Source organism: Nerophis lumbriciformis, linkage group LG23, assembly GCF_033978685.3.
Source record: "Nerophis lumbriciformis linkage group LG23, RoL_Nlum_v2.1, whole genome shotgun sequence".
Classification (NCBI taxonomy): Eukaryota; Metazoa; Chordata; class Actinopteri; order Syngnathiformes; family Syngnathidae; genus Nerophis; species Nerophis lumbriciformis.
In genome coordinates, this window is record NC_084570.2 from 41,360,126 (window position 1) to 41,374,079 (window position 13,954).

General features: G+C 38.7%; 1 protein-coding gene and 13 non-coding genes across 15 annotated transcripts in view; 1 reads left to right on the plus strand and 13 right to left on the minus strand.

Moving 5' to 3' along the window:
* The window catches only part of sema3bl (sema domain, immunoglobulin domain (Ig), short basic domain, secreted, (semaphorin) 3bl), a 192,731-nt gene that overhangs the window by 26,575 nt on the left and 152,202 nt on the right, over positions 1–13,954 (plus strand). The window lies entirely within an intron of this gene.
* On the minus strand, positions 5,785–5,866 carry trnas-uga (transfer RNA serine (anticodon UGA)). Its single transcript has one exon. It is a non-coding gene; the product is annotated as a tRNA-Ser (tRNA).
* Positions 6,372–6,453, minus strand: trnas-uga (transfer RNA serine (anticodon UGA)). The gene has a single exon. It is a non-coding gene; the product is annotated as a tRNA-Ser (tRNA).
* trnas-uga (transfer RNA serine (anticodon UGA)) lies at positions 6,897–6,978 on the minus strand. The gene has a single exon. It is a non-coding gene; the product is annotated as a tRNA-Ser (tRNA).
* Positions 7,202–7,283, minus strand: trnas-uga (transfer RNA serine (anticodon UGA)). Its single transcript has one exon. It is a non-coding gene; the product is annotated as a tRNA-Ser (tRNA).
* Positions 7,823–7,904, minus strand: trnas-uga (transfer RNA serine (anticodon UGA)). The gene has a single exon. It is a non-coding gene; the product is annotated as a tRNA-Ser (tRNA).
* Positions 8,444–8,525, minus strand: trnas-uga (transfer RNA serine (anticodon UGA)). The gene has a single exon. It is a non-coding gene; the product is annotated as a tRNA-Ser (tRNA).
* On the minus strand, positions 9,064–9,145 carry trnas-uga (transfer RNA serine (anticodon UGA)). Its single transcript has one exon. It is a non-coding gene; the product is annotated as a tRNA-Ser (tRNA).
* trnas-uga (transfer RNA serine (anticodon UGA)) lies at positions 9,894–9,975 on the minus strand. The gene has a single exon. It is a non-coding gene; the product is annotated as a tRNA-Ser (tRNA).
* trnas-uga (transfer RNA serine (anticodon UGA)) lies at positions 10,515–10,596 on the minus strand. Its single transcript has one exon. It is a non-coding gene; the product is annotated as a tRNA-Ser (tRNA).
* Positions 11,135–11,217, minus strand: trnas-uga (transfer RNA serine (anticodon UGA)). Its single transcript has one exon. It is a non-coding gene; the product is annotated as a tRNA-Gln (tRNA).
* Positions 11,912–11,993, minus strand: trnas-uga (transfer RNA serine (anticodon UGA)). The gene has a single exon. It is a non-coding gene; the product is annotated as a tRNA-Ser (tRNA).
* Positions 12,621–12,702, minus strand: trnas-uga (transfer RNA serine (anticodon UGA)). The gene has a single exon. It is a non-coding gene; the product is annotated as a tRNA-Ser (tRNA).
* On the minus strand, positions 13,566–13,647 carry trnas-uga (transfer RNA serine (anticodon UGA)). The gene has a single exon. It is a non-coding gene; the product is annotated as a tRNA-Ser (tRNA).

Here is a 13,954-nt window from a genome sequence, read left to right on the forward strand (position 1 = left end):
CTTTGCATGCCATGCACTGTCTTGACCGGAACCTGCTACTATTTTTCCATCTTTCATCAAATCCTTTGCTTTTGAAAAGAAAAAAAAAGGGTTAACATGTAAACAGTGATATCACAGCATCCTCCGAAGAGCAGCATATCATGCACTGTCTCAATCTGTGATATTTGAATGAACAGTGATATCACAGCATCCCTCGAAGAGCAGCATATCATGCACTGTCTCACTTTGTACATTTTGAATGAACAGTGATATCACAGCATCCCTCGAAGAGCAGCATATCATGCACTGTCTCAATTTGTACAATTTGAATGAGCAGTGATATCACAGCATCCCTCAAAGAGCAGCATATCATGCACTGTCTCAATTTGTACAATTTGAATGAAAAGTGATATCATAGCATCCCTCGAAGAGCAGCATATCATGCACTGTCTCAATTTGTACAATTTGAATGAGCAGTGATATCACAGCATCCCTCAAAGAGCAGCATATCATAGACCGTCTCAAATTATGTTATTAAAATAAACAGTGATATCACAGCATCCCACGAAGCGCAGCATATCATGCACTGTCTCAAACTGTGTTATTGGAATAAACAGTGATACTCTCGAAGAGCAGCATATCATGCACTGTCTCAAACTGTGCTATTGGAATAAACAGTGATATCCCAGCAGCATATCATTCACAATCTGAAATTGTATTTTTGGAATAAACAGTGACATCACAGCATCCATCAAAGAGCAGCATATCATGCACTGTCTCAAATTGTCTTGTTGGAATAAACAGTGATATCACAGCATTTCTCGAAGAGCAGCATATCATGCACTGCCTCAAATTGGGTTATTGGAATAAACAGTGACATCACCAGTGTTGGGTTAGTTACTGAAAACCAGTAACTAGTTACAGTTACTAGTTACTTTATTTCAAAAGTAACTCAGTTACTAACTCAGTTACTTACACCAAAAAGTAATGCGTTACTGTGAAAAGTAACTATTTAGTTACTTCTTTTTTTCTTCTTTTTTTTTTAAAGCTCCCATTAATGCCCTTTTTGCCTTCATTTCAGTACTGTTATTGCACTGGAGAATAATACAATCTGTTGATCAACTTGACATACATTTTTATTTTCCTTTTAACATAATTAATGAAAAACAGTGCAACATAAAAAGGCATTCCTCCTTTCTTTAAACTTGGACCAATGACCATGAATAAAAAACAAGTTAAAGTGCAACATAAGAAGGCACATCATCTTCCTTGAAACATAAAGCCTGACATCTGGAGTGATGCTGCTGTCTTCCACTCTTGGAGCCATGGATTGTAGAATCCTTGTTTTCAGTGGCAGGATCATTGACACAGATGGTGAAGTTTCAGTGCTCAGTAGAGATGGAACACTTTTAAGCACCTGGAGGACCTCATCTGCCACTCTCACATCATCATCAGACAGGGTGACATTTGTCTTCAGAGTGTTGTGGGTCAATGCAGAGTATATAGCTGCCTGCTGCTCCAACATATCATAAGTGGAGTTCCACCTCGTTGGGACATCATGTATGAGCAGGCAGCTTTAGCATTTCTTGCTTTGTCTTAAGCACATGAGCAGCTGTTGTGCTTGGGTGGAAGTAAGAAACCTTCCTGATCCTCCCAAAGAGGCGCTCCATCCTATTGACTGAGATTCCCTTCTGTGATGCCAAATTCACTACATGTGCAAAGCACCTATCTGTGGTCCCAGTCCTGCCTCATTCTCTGTAATTATTTGATTTTTGGCATTATCACGTGTGACTGGGATATCTTTATCTTCCATTCCTCCACTGCTTGTGTCAGCACCTGCGCAAGGTGACTCTCGTAGAGGGGGCGTGTCTTCTCATCTCCCAGGCTGCTGTGATGAAGTGAGCGCTTATAGTTCCGCTGGACGTCCACCCGTCTGTCATGAGCGCAACAGCTGATGCTCGGGATAGTTCATCCACAACTTTTTTGTACTCCTGCTCATAAAGATCTGGCACAATCTTATTGCTGAAGTGGGTGCGCGACGGGATGTCGTAACGTGGTTCAAGCACGTTCAGCATGTGTTTAAAACCCTCGTTTTGCACAACCGAGTCTGCACTTATAAACACACCGATTCAATGGCGGGGGCGTTCAAGCTCCTCCGTTACTCCGCTCGCCATGACCACGCTGTGTGTGGACTGAACGTGACAACAACTTTTTTTCCCCACACCCACACCCACACACACATAGACCGCGCCTCTTTTCTTCTCTCCGGCTTGTGACAGAGGAAGATTCAGAAGAACGACACCGCAGCGCTTCTGTTTCTAGCCGATACTACATCAAAAGTAACGTAAAATAACGCAGTAACGCATCATGTAGTAACGGTAACTAAATTACTGAATTAAAAAAAATAACGCGTTAGATTACTAGTTACCGCCAAAACTAACGGCGTTACAGTAACGCGTTACTTTGTAACGCGTTAGTCCCAACACTGGACATCACATCAGCAAATCATGCGCTGTCCCAAACTGTGTTATTGTAATAAACAGTGATACTCTCGAAGAGCAGCATATCATGCACTGTCTCAAAGTGTGTTGTTGGAATAAACAGTGATATCCCAGCAGCATAATATGCACTGTCTGAAATTGTATTTTTGGAATAAACAGTGACATCACAGCATCCACAAAAGAGCAGCATATCATGCACTGTCTCAAATTGGGTTATTGGAATAAACAGTGACATCACAACAGCATATCATGCACTGTCTCAAATTGTGTTATTGTAATAAACAGTGATACTCTCGAAGAGCAGCATATCATGCACTGTCTCAAAGTGTGTTGTCGGAATAAACAGTGATATCCCAGCAGCATAATATGCACTGTCTGAAATTGTATTTTTAGAATAAACAGTGATATCACAGTATCTCTCGAAGAGCATCATATCATGCACTGTCTCAAATTGGGTTATTGGAATAAACAGTGATACTCTCCAAAAGCAGCATATCATGCACTGTCTCAAATTGGGTTATTGGAATAAACAGTGATATCGCAGCAGCATAATATGCACTGTCTGAAATTGTATTTTTGGAATAAACAGTGATATCACAGCATCCATCAAAGAGCAGCATATCATGCACTGTCTCAAATTGTCTTGTTGGAATAAACAGTGATATCACAGCATCTCTCGAAGAGCAGCATATCATGCACTCTCTCAAATTGCGTTATTGGAATAAACAGTGATACTCTCCAAGAGCAGCATATCATGCACTGTCTCAAAGTGTGTTATTGGAATAAACAGTGATATCACAGCATCCATAAAAGAGCAGCATATCATGCACTGTCTCAAATTGGGTTATTGGAATAAACAGTGACATCAGAGCAGCATATCATGCACTGTCTCAAATTGGGTTATTGGAATAAACAGTGATACTCTTGAAGAGCAGCATATCATGCACTGTCTCAAAGTGTGTTGTCGGAATAAACAGTGTATATATCCCAGCAGCATGTCATGCACTGTCTGAAATTGTATTTTTGGAATAAACAGTGGTATCACAGCATCTCCCGAAGAGCAGCATATCATGCACTGTCTCAAATTGGGTTATTGTAATAAACAGTGATACTCTCCAAGAGCAGCATATCATGCACTGTCTCAAATTGGGTTATTGCAATAAACAGTGATATCCCAGCAGCATAATATGCACTGTCTGAAATTGTATTTTTGGAATAAACAGTGATATCACAGCATCCATCAAAGAGCAGCATATCATGCACTGTCTCAAATTGTCTTGTTGGAATAAACAGTGATATCACAGCATCTCTCGAAGAGCAGCATATCATGCACTGTCTCAAATTGTGTTATTGTAATAAACAGTGATACTCTCAAAGAGCAGCATATCATGCACTGTCTCAAAGTGTGTTGCTGGAATAAACAGTGATATCCCAGCAGCATAATATGCACTGTCTGAAATTGTATTTTTGGAATAAACAGTGATATCACAGCATCCATCAAAGAGCAGCATACCATGCACTGTCTAAAATTGCTTTGTTGGAATGAACAGTGATATCACAGCATTTCTCTAATTGGGTTATAGGAATAAACAGTGACATCACAGCAGCATATCATGCACTGTCTCAAATTGGGTTATTGGAATAAACAGTGATATCACAACAGCATATCATGCACTGTCTCAAATTGGGTTATTGGAATAAACAGTGACATCACAACAGCATATCATGCACTGTCTCAAATTGGGTTATAGGAATAAACAGTGACATCACAGCAGCATATCATGCACTGTCTCAAATTGGGTTATAGGAATAAACAGTGACATCACAACAGCGTATCATACACTGTCTCAAATTGGGTTATTGGAATAAACAGTGACATCACAACAGCATATCATGCACTGTCTCAAATTGGGTTATTGGAATAAACAGTGACATCACAACAGCATATCATGCACGGCCTCAAATTGTGTTATTGTAATAAACAGTGATACTCTCGAAGAGCAGCATATCATGCACTGTCTCAAAGTGTGTTGTTGGAATAAACAGTGATATCCCAGCAGCATAATATGCACTCTCTGAAATTGTATTTTTGGAATAAACAGTGATATCACAGCATCTCTCGAAGAGCAGCATATCATGCACTGTCTCAAATTGGGTTATTGGAAGAAACAGTGATACTCTCCAAGAGCAGCATATCATGCACTGTCTCAAATTGGGTTATTGGAATAAACAGTTATATCCCAGCAGCATAATATGTACTGTCTGAAATTGTATTTTTGGAATAAACAGTGATATCACAGCATCCATCAAAGAGCAGCATATCATGCACTATCTCAAATTGGGTTATTGGAATAAACAGTGGTACTCTCCAAGAGCAGCATATCATGCACTGTCTCAAAGTGTGTTATTGGAATAAACAGTGACATCACAGCATCCATAAAAGAGCAGCATATCATGCACTGTCTCAAATTGGGTTATTGGAATAAACAGTGACATCACAGCAGCATATCATGCACTGTCTCAAAGTGTGTTGTTGGAATAAACAGTGACATCACGGCATCTGTCAAAGATTGTGTCACATGCGAGACATGTTTGTGTCGCCATTTGTAGTGCTTCCCTTTGTAGGACATAACACACACACACACACACACACACACACACACACACACACACACACACTACGAACTAATAGCTGACATCTGCAGCTTGTTACCCGTCTTAGCAGTTCATGGCCTGACTGTGAAAAACCACAAGGCGGCCTCACTTCGCTCTCCCACTGTCCACCCACCCAACCATTTATCCTCCATCCTAACCCGTCCATCCATAACGTTTTCCACTTTCGTCCGTCCTTTGCCACCTCCTGTCCTCCAGTCTGCACATATGTCTTCAATGCGTCTCCTTTCCCTCGCCAGGCGACAAACCCAAAGTGACACACCAAAGAGCGTCCGGTTTCAAAGATGGCCGCGGCGTTGTTTGGGGGATTGTCTTACAGTGTCAGGGGTCCACCTGAGTCGGGCTCAGGCTTGCGCTGTCAAGTCCAACAGGATACATGTGATCAATAACAGTAGAAAATATGCTTCGGACGCTTTGATGTGCAGATTAGAGGATCTGCTGACCGCCAGTTACGTAACGTTGCTCCTTTTGTAGCCCAATAAAAGCCAATGGATAGCAGAAGTGTCTGCTCTTAAAGCGACAGTGTCGAGTTATTTGAGCCTAAAAAAACACCTTCAAAGTGCATGATATGCTGCATGCTGCTATTTGACAGTATGCTGCTTTATGCTTGTAAGTAAAAGCTAGACATTGACGCTGTGAGCAGGGTTCGAACCAGCGCAGGAAGTTCCCATTGGATTTCAAATCCAACGCCTTAACCATTCGGCCATCACAGCACAGTTATCCCAATAAGTGAGTGCATGATATGCTGCATGTTGTTATTTCGGACGAAATTAAGGAAAAATAAAAGATTGGACCAGAAAATTGCACAAAAAAATATTGCAATTATTTGATAAAACATTAAATTACTATAACATATTTTGGTCAAGACAATGCATGATATGCTGTAATATGCTCCAAAAGTAAGAATTTGACATTAAAAGTGAGAACAGGGTCCCAACCTGGGCAAGAAGATCCCATTAGAATTCAAGTCCAAGTCCTAACCTGTAAGCCATCTCAGCCTCTTTGGAAACTGAAATAGTTGTACATTCTGGAAAGGACCTACACGCTAGTGCATGATATGCTGCATGCTGCTATTTGTAAGGACATTAATTTGTCAAAAAAAAGATTTAACCTCAAATTTGCAGTTATTTGATGAAACATTGAAATACAATAAGATATTTTGGTCAAGACAATGCATGATATGCTGCTTTATGCTTGTAAGTAAAAGGTAGACATTGACGTTGTGAGCAGGGTTCGAACCTACGCGGGAAGATCCCATTGGATTTCAAATTCAACGCCTTAACCTCTCGGCCATCACAGCACAAACTTCCAGGTCTAGTTAATAGTTAGAAGTTTAAGAAATGATGACAAGCCAGTGCATGATATGCTGCATGCTGTTATGTTTAAGGAAATTAAGTAAAAATAAGAAGATTAGACCTGAAAGTTGCACCAAAAATATTGCAATTATTTGATTAAACATTAAATTACTAAAAGATATTTTGGTCAAGACAATGCATGATATGCTGCATTATGCTCTGTAAATAAGAATTTGACATTAAAAGTGAGAACAAGATCCCAACCTGGGCAAGAAGATCCTATTGGAACTCAAGTCCAATGTCCTAACCTGTAAGCCACCTCAGCCTCTTTAGAGACGGAAATAGTAGTACATTCCGGAAAGGACCTACACGTTAGTGCATGATATGCTGCATGCTGCTATTTGGAAGGACATTAATTTGTCAAAAAAAAGTAAAAGCTAGACTTTGACGCTGTGAGCAGGGTTCGAACCCACGCGGGAAGATCCCATTGGATTTCAAAAACAACGCCTATACCTCTCGGCCATCACAGCTCAACTTTTAAGTCTAGAAAGTAGTTAGAAGTTTAAGAAATGATGACAAGCCAGTGCATGATATGCTGCATGCTGCTATTTGGAAGAACATTAATTCGTCAAAAAAAAGATTTGACCTCAAATTTGCAGTTATTTGATGAAACATTGAAATATAATAAGATATATTGCTCAAGGTAATGCATGATATGCTGCTTTATGCTTGTAAGTAAAAGCTAGACATTGACGCTGTGAGCAGGGTTCGAACCTACGCGGGAAGATCCCATTGGATTTCAAATCCAACGCCTTAACCTCTCGGCCATCACAGCACAACCTTTATATCGAGAAAATAGTTAGAAGTTTAAGAAATTATGACAAGCCAGTGCATGGTATGCTGCATGCTGTTATTTCTAAGGAACTTAAGGAAAAATAAGAAGATTGGACCTGAAAGTTGAACCAAAAATATTGCAATTATTTGATTAAACATTAAATTACTAAAAGATATTTTGGTCAAGACAATGCATGATATGCTGCATTATGCTCTGTAAATAAGAATTTGACATTAAAAGTGAGAACAAGATCCCAACTTGGGCAAGAAGATCCTATTGGAACTCAAGTCCAATGTCCTAACCTGTAAGTCATCTCAGCTTCTTTAGGAACGGAAATAGTTGTACATTCCGGAAAGGACCTACACGCTAGTGCATGATATGCTGCATGCTGCTATTTGAAAGAACATTAATTCGTCAAAAAAAAGATTTGACCTCAAATTTGCAGTTATTTGATGAAACATTGAAATATAATAAGATATATTGGTCAAGACAATGTATGGTATGCTACTTTATGCTTGTAAGTAAAAGCTATACATTGACGCTGTGAGCAGGGTTCGAACCTACGCGGGAAGATCCCATTGGATTTCAAATCCAACGCCTTAACCTCTCGGCCATCACAGCACAGCTTTTAAATCTAGAAAATAGTTAGAAGTTTAAGAAATGATGACCAGCCAGTGCATGGTATGTTGCATGCTGTTATTTCTAAGGAAATTAAGGAAAAATAAGAAGATTGGACCTGAAAGTTGAACCAAAAATATTGCAATTATTTGATTAAACATTAAATTACTAAAAGATATTTTGGTCAAGACAATGCATGATATGCTGCATTATGCTCTGTAAGTAAGAATTTGACATTAAAAGTGAGAACAAGGTCCCAACCTGGGCAAGAAGATCCCTTTAGAACTCAAGTCCAATGTCCTAACCTGTAAGACATCTTAGCTTCTTTAGGAACGGAAATAGTTGTACATTCCGGAAAGGACCTACACGCTAGTGCATGATATGCTGCATGCTGCTATTTGGAAGGACATTAATTTGTCAAAAAAAAGATTTGACCTCAAATTTGCAGTTATTTGATGAAACATTGAAATACAATAAGATATTTTGGTCAAGACAATGTATGGTATGCTACTTTATGCTTGTAAGTAAAAGCTATACATTGACGGTGTGAGCAGGGTTCAAACCTACGCGGGAAGATCCCATTGGATTTCAAATCCAACGCCTTAAACTCTCGGCCATCACAGCACAAATTTTACATCTAGAAAATAGTTAGAAGTTTAAGAAATGATGACAAGCCAGTGCATGATATGCTGCATGCTGTTATTTTTAAGGAAATTAAGAAAAAATAAGAAGATTAGACCTGAAAGTTGCACCAAAAATATTGCAATTATTTGATAAAACATTTAATTACTATAAGATATTTTGGTCAAGACAATGCATGATATGCTGCATTATGCTCTGTAAGTAAGAATTTGACACTAAAAGTGAGAACAGGGTCCCAACCTGGGCAAGAAGATCCCTTTAGAACTCAAGTCCAAGTCCTAACCAGTAAGCCATCTCAGCCTTGTTAGAGACGGAAATAGTAGTACATTCCGGAAAGGACCTACACGCTAGTGCATGATATGCTGCATGCTGCTATTTGTAAGGACATTAATTTGTCAAAAAAAAGATTTAACCTCAAATTTGCAGTTATTTGATGAAACATTGAAATACAATAAGATATTTTGGTCAAGACAATGTATGGTATGCTGCTTTATGCTTGTAAGTAAAAGGTAGACATTGACGTTGTGAGCAGGGTTCGAACCTACGCGGGAAGATCCCATTGGATTTCAAATCCAACGCCTTAACCTCTCGGCCATCACAGCACAAACTTCCAGGTCTAGTTAATAGTTAGAAGTTTAAGAAATGATGACAAGCCAGTGCATGGTATGCTGCATGCTGTTATGTTTAAGGAAATTAAGTAAAAATAAGAAGATTAGACCTGAAAGTTGCACCAAAAATATTGCAATTATTTGATTAAACATTAAATTACTAAAAGATATTTTGGTCAAGACAATGCATGATATGCTGCATTATGCTCTGTAAATAAGAATTTGACATTAAAAGTGAGAACAAGATCCCAACCTGGGCAAGAAGATCCTATTGGAACTCAAGTCCAATGTCCTAACCTGTAAGCCACCTCAGCCTCTTTAGAGACAGAAATAGTAGTACATTCCGGAAAGGACCTACACGTTAGTGCATGATATGCTGCATGCTGCTATTTGGAAGGACATTAATTTGTCAAAAAAAAGTAAAAGCTAGACTTTGACGCTGTGAGCAGGGTTCGAACCCACGCGGGAAGATCCCACTGGATTTCAAAAACAACGCCTATACCTCTCGGCCATCACAGCACAACTTTTAAGTCTAGAAAGTAGTTAGAAGTTTAAGAAATGATGACAAGCCAGTGCATGATATGCTGCATGCTGCTATTTGGAAGAACATTAATTCGTCAAAAAAAAGATTTGACCTCAAATTTGCAGTTATTTGATGAAACATTGAAATATAATAAGATATATTGCTCAAGGTAATGCATGATATGCTGCTTTATGCTTGTAAGTAAAAGCTAGACATTGACGCTGTGAGCAGGGTTCGAACCTACGCGGGAAGATCCCATTGGATTTCAAATCCAACGCCTTAACCTCTCGGCCATCACAGCACAACTTTTATATCGAGAAAATAGTTAGAAGTTTAAGAAATTATGACAAGCCAGTGCATGATATGCTGCATGCTGTTATTTTTAAGGAAATTAAGGAAAAATAAGAAGATTAGACCTGAAAGTTGCACCAAAAATATTGCAATTATTTGATAAAACATTAAATTACTAAAAGATATTTTGGTCAAGACAATGCATGATATGCTGCATTATGCTCTGTAAGTAATAATTTGACATTAAAAGTGAGAACAAGGTCCCAACCTGGGCAAGAAGATCCCTTTAGAACTCAAGTCCAATGTCCTAACCTGTAAGACATCTTAGCTTCTTTAGGAACGGAAATAGTAGTACATTCCGGAAAGGACCTACACGCTAGTGCATGATATGCTGCATGCTGCTATTTGGAAGGACATTAATTTGTCAAAAAAAAGATTTGACCTCAAATTTGCAGTTATTTGATGAAACATTGAAATACAATAAGATATTTTGGTCAAGACAATGTATGGTATGCTACTTTATGCTTGTAAGTAAAAGCTATACATTGACGGTGTGAGCAGGGTTCAAACCTACGCGGGAAGATCCCATTGGATTTCAAATCCAACGCCTTAAACTCTCGGCCATCACAGCACAAAGTTTACATCTAGAAAATAGTTAGAAGTTTAAGAAATGATGACAAGCCAGTGCATGATATGCTGCATGCTGTTATTTTTAAGGAAATTAAGAAAAAATAAGAAGATTAGACCTGAAAGTTGCACCAAAAATATTGCAATTATTTGATAAAACATTTAATTACTATAAGATATTTTGGTCAAGACAATGCATGATATGCTGCATTATGCTCTGTAAGTAAGAATTTGACACTAAAAGTGAGAACAGGGTCCCAACCTGGGCAAGAAGATCCCTTTAGAACTCAAGTCCAAGTCCTAACCAGTAAGCCATCTCAGCCTTGTTAGAGACGGAAATAGTAGTACATTCCGGAAAGGACCTACACGCTAGTGCATGATATGCTGCATGCTGCTATTTGGAAGGACATTAATTTGCCAAAAAAAAGATTTGACCTCAAATTTGCAGTTATTTGATGAAACATTGAAATACAATAAGATATTTTGGTCAAGACAATGCATGGTATGCTGCTTTATGCTTGTAAGTAAAAGGTAGACATCAACGCTGTGAGCAGGGTTCGAACCTACGCGGGAAGATCCCATTGGATTTCAAAATCCAACGCCTTAACTACTCAGCCATCACAGCACAACTTTACAGCCTAAAAATAGTTAGAAGTTTAAAAAATGATGACAAGCCAGTGCATGATATGCTGCATGCTGTTATTTCTAAGGAAATTAAGGAAAAATAAGAAGATTGGGGCCCTGCGATGAGGTGGCGACTTGTCCAGGGTGTACACCGCCTTCCGCCCGATTGTAGCTGAGATAGGCTCCAGCGCCTCCCGCGACCCCAAAAGGGAATAAGCGGTAGAAAATGGATGGATGGATAAGAAGATTGGACCTGAAAGTTGAACCAAAAATATTGCAATTACGGTATTTGATTAAACATTAAATTACTAAAATATATTTTGGTCAAGACAATGCATGATATGCTGAATTATGCTCTGTAAATAAGAATTTGACATTAAAAGTGAGAACAAGGTCCCAACTTGGGCAAGAAGATCCTATTGGAACTCAAGTCCAATGTCCTAACCTGTAAGCCACCTCAGCCTCTTTAGAGACGGAAATAGTAGTACATTCCGGAAAGGACCTACACGCTAGTGCATGATATGCTGCATGCTGCTATTTGGAAGGAAATGAATGGACAAAAAAAACATTAGACCTGAAATTTGCAACAAAGCTATTGCAGTTATTTGATGAAATATTGAATTACAATGACATATTTTGGTCAAGACAATGCATGATATGCTGCTTTATGCTTGTAAGTAAAAGCTAGACTTTGACGCTGTGAGCAGGGTTCGAACCTGCGTGGGAAGATCCCAATGTATTTCAAATCCAACGCCATAACCGCTCGGCCATCACAGCACAAATAACATGACACGAGAGTGCATGATATGCTGCATGCTGTTGTTTCGGACGAAATTAAGGAAAGATAAAAGATTGGACCTGAAAGTTGCACCAAAAATATTGCAATTATTTGATAAAACATTCAATTACTAAAATATATTTTGGTCAAGACAATGCATGATATGCTGCATTATGCTCTGTAAGTAAGAATTAGACATTTACGCTGTGAGCAGGGTTCGAACCCTGATTCCGAGTCCAACGCCTTTGCATCTCGGACATCACAGCCTTTTTCTGAATTTTAAAAACAATTTAAAATTTCACAAATGATGACAAGCCAGTGCATGATATGCTGCATGTTGCTGTTTCGAAGGAAAGGAAGGAAAAATAAAAGATTGGACCTGAAATTTGCACCAAAAACATTACAGTTATTTAATGAAACAATGACTTACAGTAAGATCTTTTGGTCAAGACAATGCATGATATGCTGCATGCTGCTATTTGGAAGGACAAAAAAAAGATTTGACCTAAAATTTGCACCCAAACCATTACAGTTTTTTAATGATACATTGAAATATAATAAGATATTTTGGTCAAGACAATGCATGATATGCTGCTTTATGCTTGTAAGTAAAAGCTAGACATTGACGCTGTGAGCAGGGTTCGAACCTACGCGGGAAGATCCCATTGATTTTCAAATACAACGCCTTAACCTCTCGGCCATCACAGCACAAACTTTCAAGTCTAGTTAATAGTTAGAAGTTTAAGAAATGATGACAAGCCAGTGCATGATGTTATTTCTAAGGAAATTGAGGAAAAATAAGAAGATTGGACCTGAAAGTGAAACCAAAAATATTGCAATTATTTGATTAAACATTAAATTCCAAAAATATATTTTGGTCAAGACAATACATGATATGCTGCATTATGCTCTGTAAATAAGAATTTGACATTAAAAGTGAGAACAGGGTCCCAACCTGGGCGAGAAGATCCCATTGGAACTCAAGTCCAAGTCCTAATCTGTAAGCCATTTTAGCCTCTTTAGAAACAGAAATAGTTGTACATTCCGGAAATGACCTACACGCTAGTGCATGATATGCTGCTATTTGGAAGGAAATGAATGGACAAAAAAACATTAGACCTGGAATTTGCCAACCAAAAGTATTGCAGTTATTTTATCAAATGTGGAATTACAAAAAGAGTTTTGGTCAAGACAATGCATGGTATGCTGCTTTATGCTCCATGACCAAGAATTAGACCTCAACGCTCTGAGCAGGGTTTGAACCAGCGCGGGAAGATCCCATTAGATTTCAAGTCCTCTCTGTTTTTAAATGAAAACAGTTCCACTTTCTAGAAATTATGAAAAAAAACAGTGCATGATATGCTGCATGCTACTATTTAAGAGGAAAGTACAAAAAAATAAAACATTGGGCGTGAAATTGTGAGCGAAAAATTACAGGTATTTGATGAAACATTGAGTTACAACAAGATTATCTGGTCAAGACAATGCATGATATGCTGCTTTACATCCTTTTATGTTCCCAATGTATATTCTAAAGAAGAGTTGAGCAACTGCACGAGGAAGAAGATAAACGCTGTGAGCCAGGTTCGAACCTGCGCGGGAAGATCCCATTGGATTTCAAGTCCAACGCCTTAACCTCTCGGCCATCACAGCCTTGAGTTATTTTGGAAGTCTATCTACATTCCAGAAGTGACAAACAGTGCATGGTATGCTGCATGCTGCTATTTGGAAGGAAATGAAGAGAAAATACAACGTTGGACCTGAAATTTGCACCGAAAACACTGCAGATATTTTATGAAAGATAGAATTACAAAAAAACATTTTGGTCAAGACAATGCATGGTATGCTGCTTTATGCCCTGTAGATGGAAAAATGGGAGAAAATAGACAGAACACCAGAAATGTGCCAACATTTGCAGACAATGGATGAAAACTGGAGTCACTGGAATCTGAGGGACATT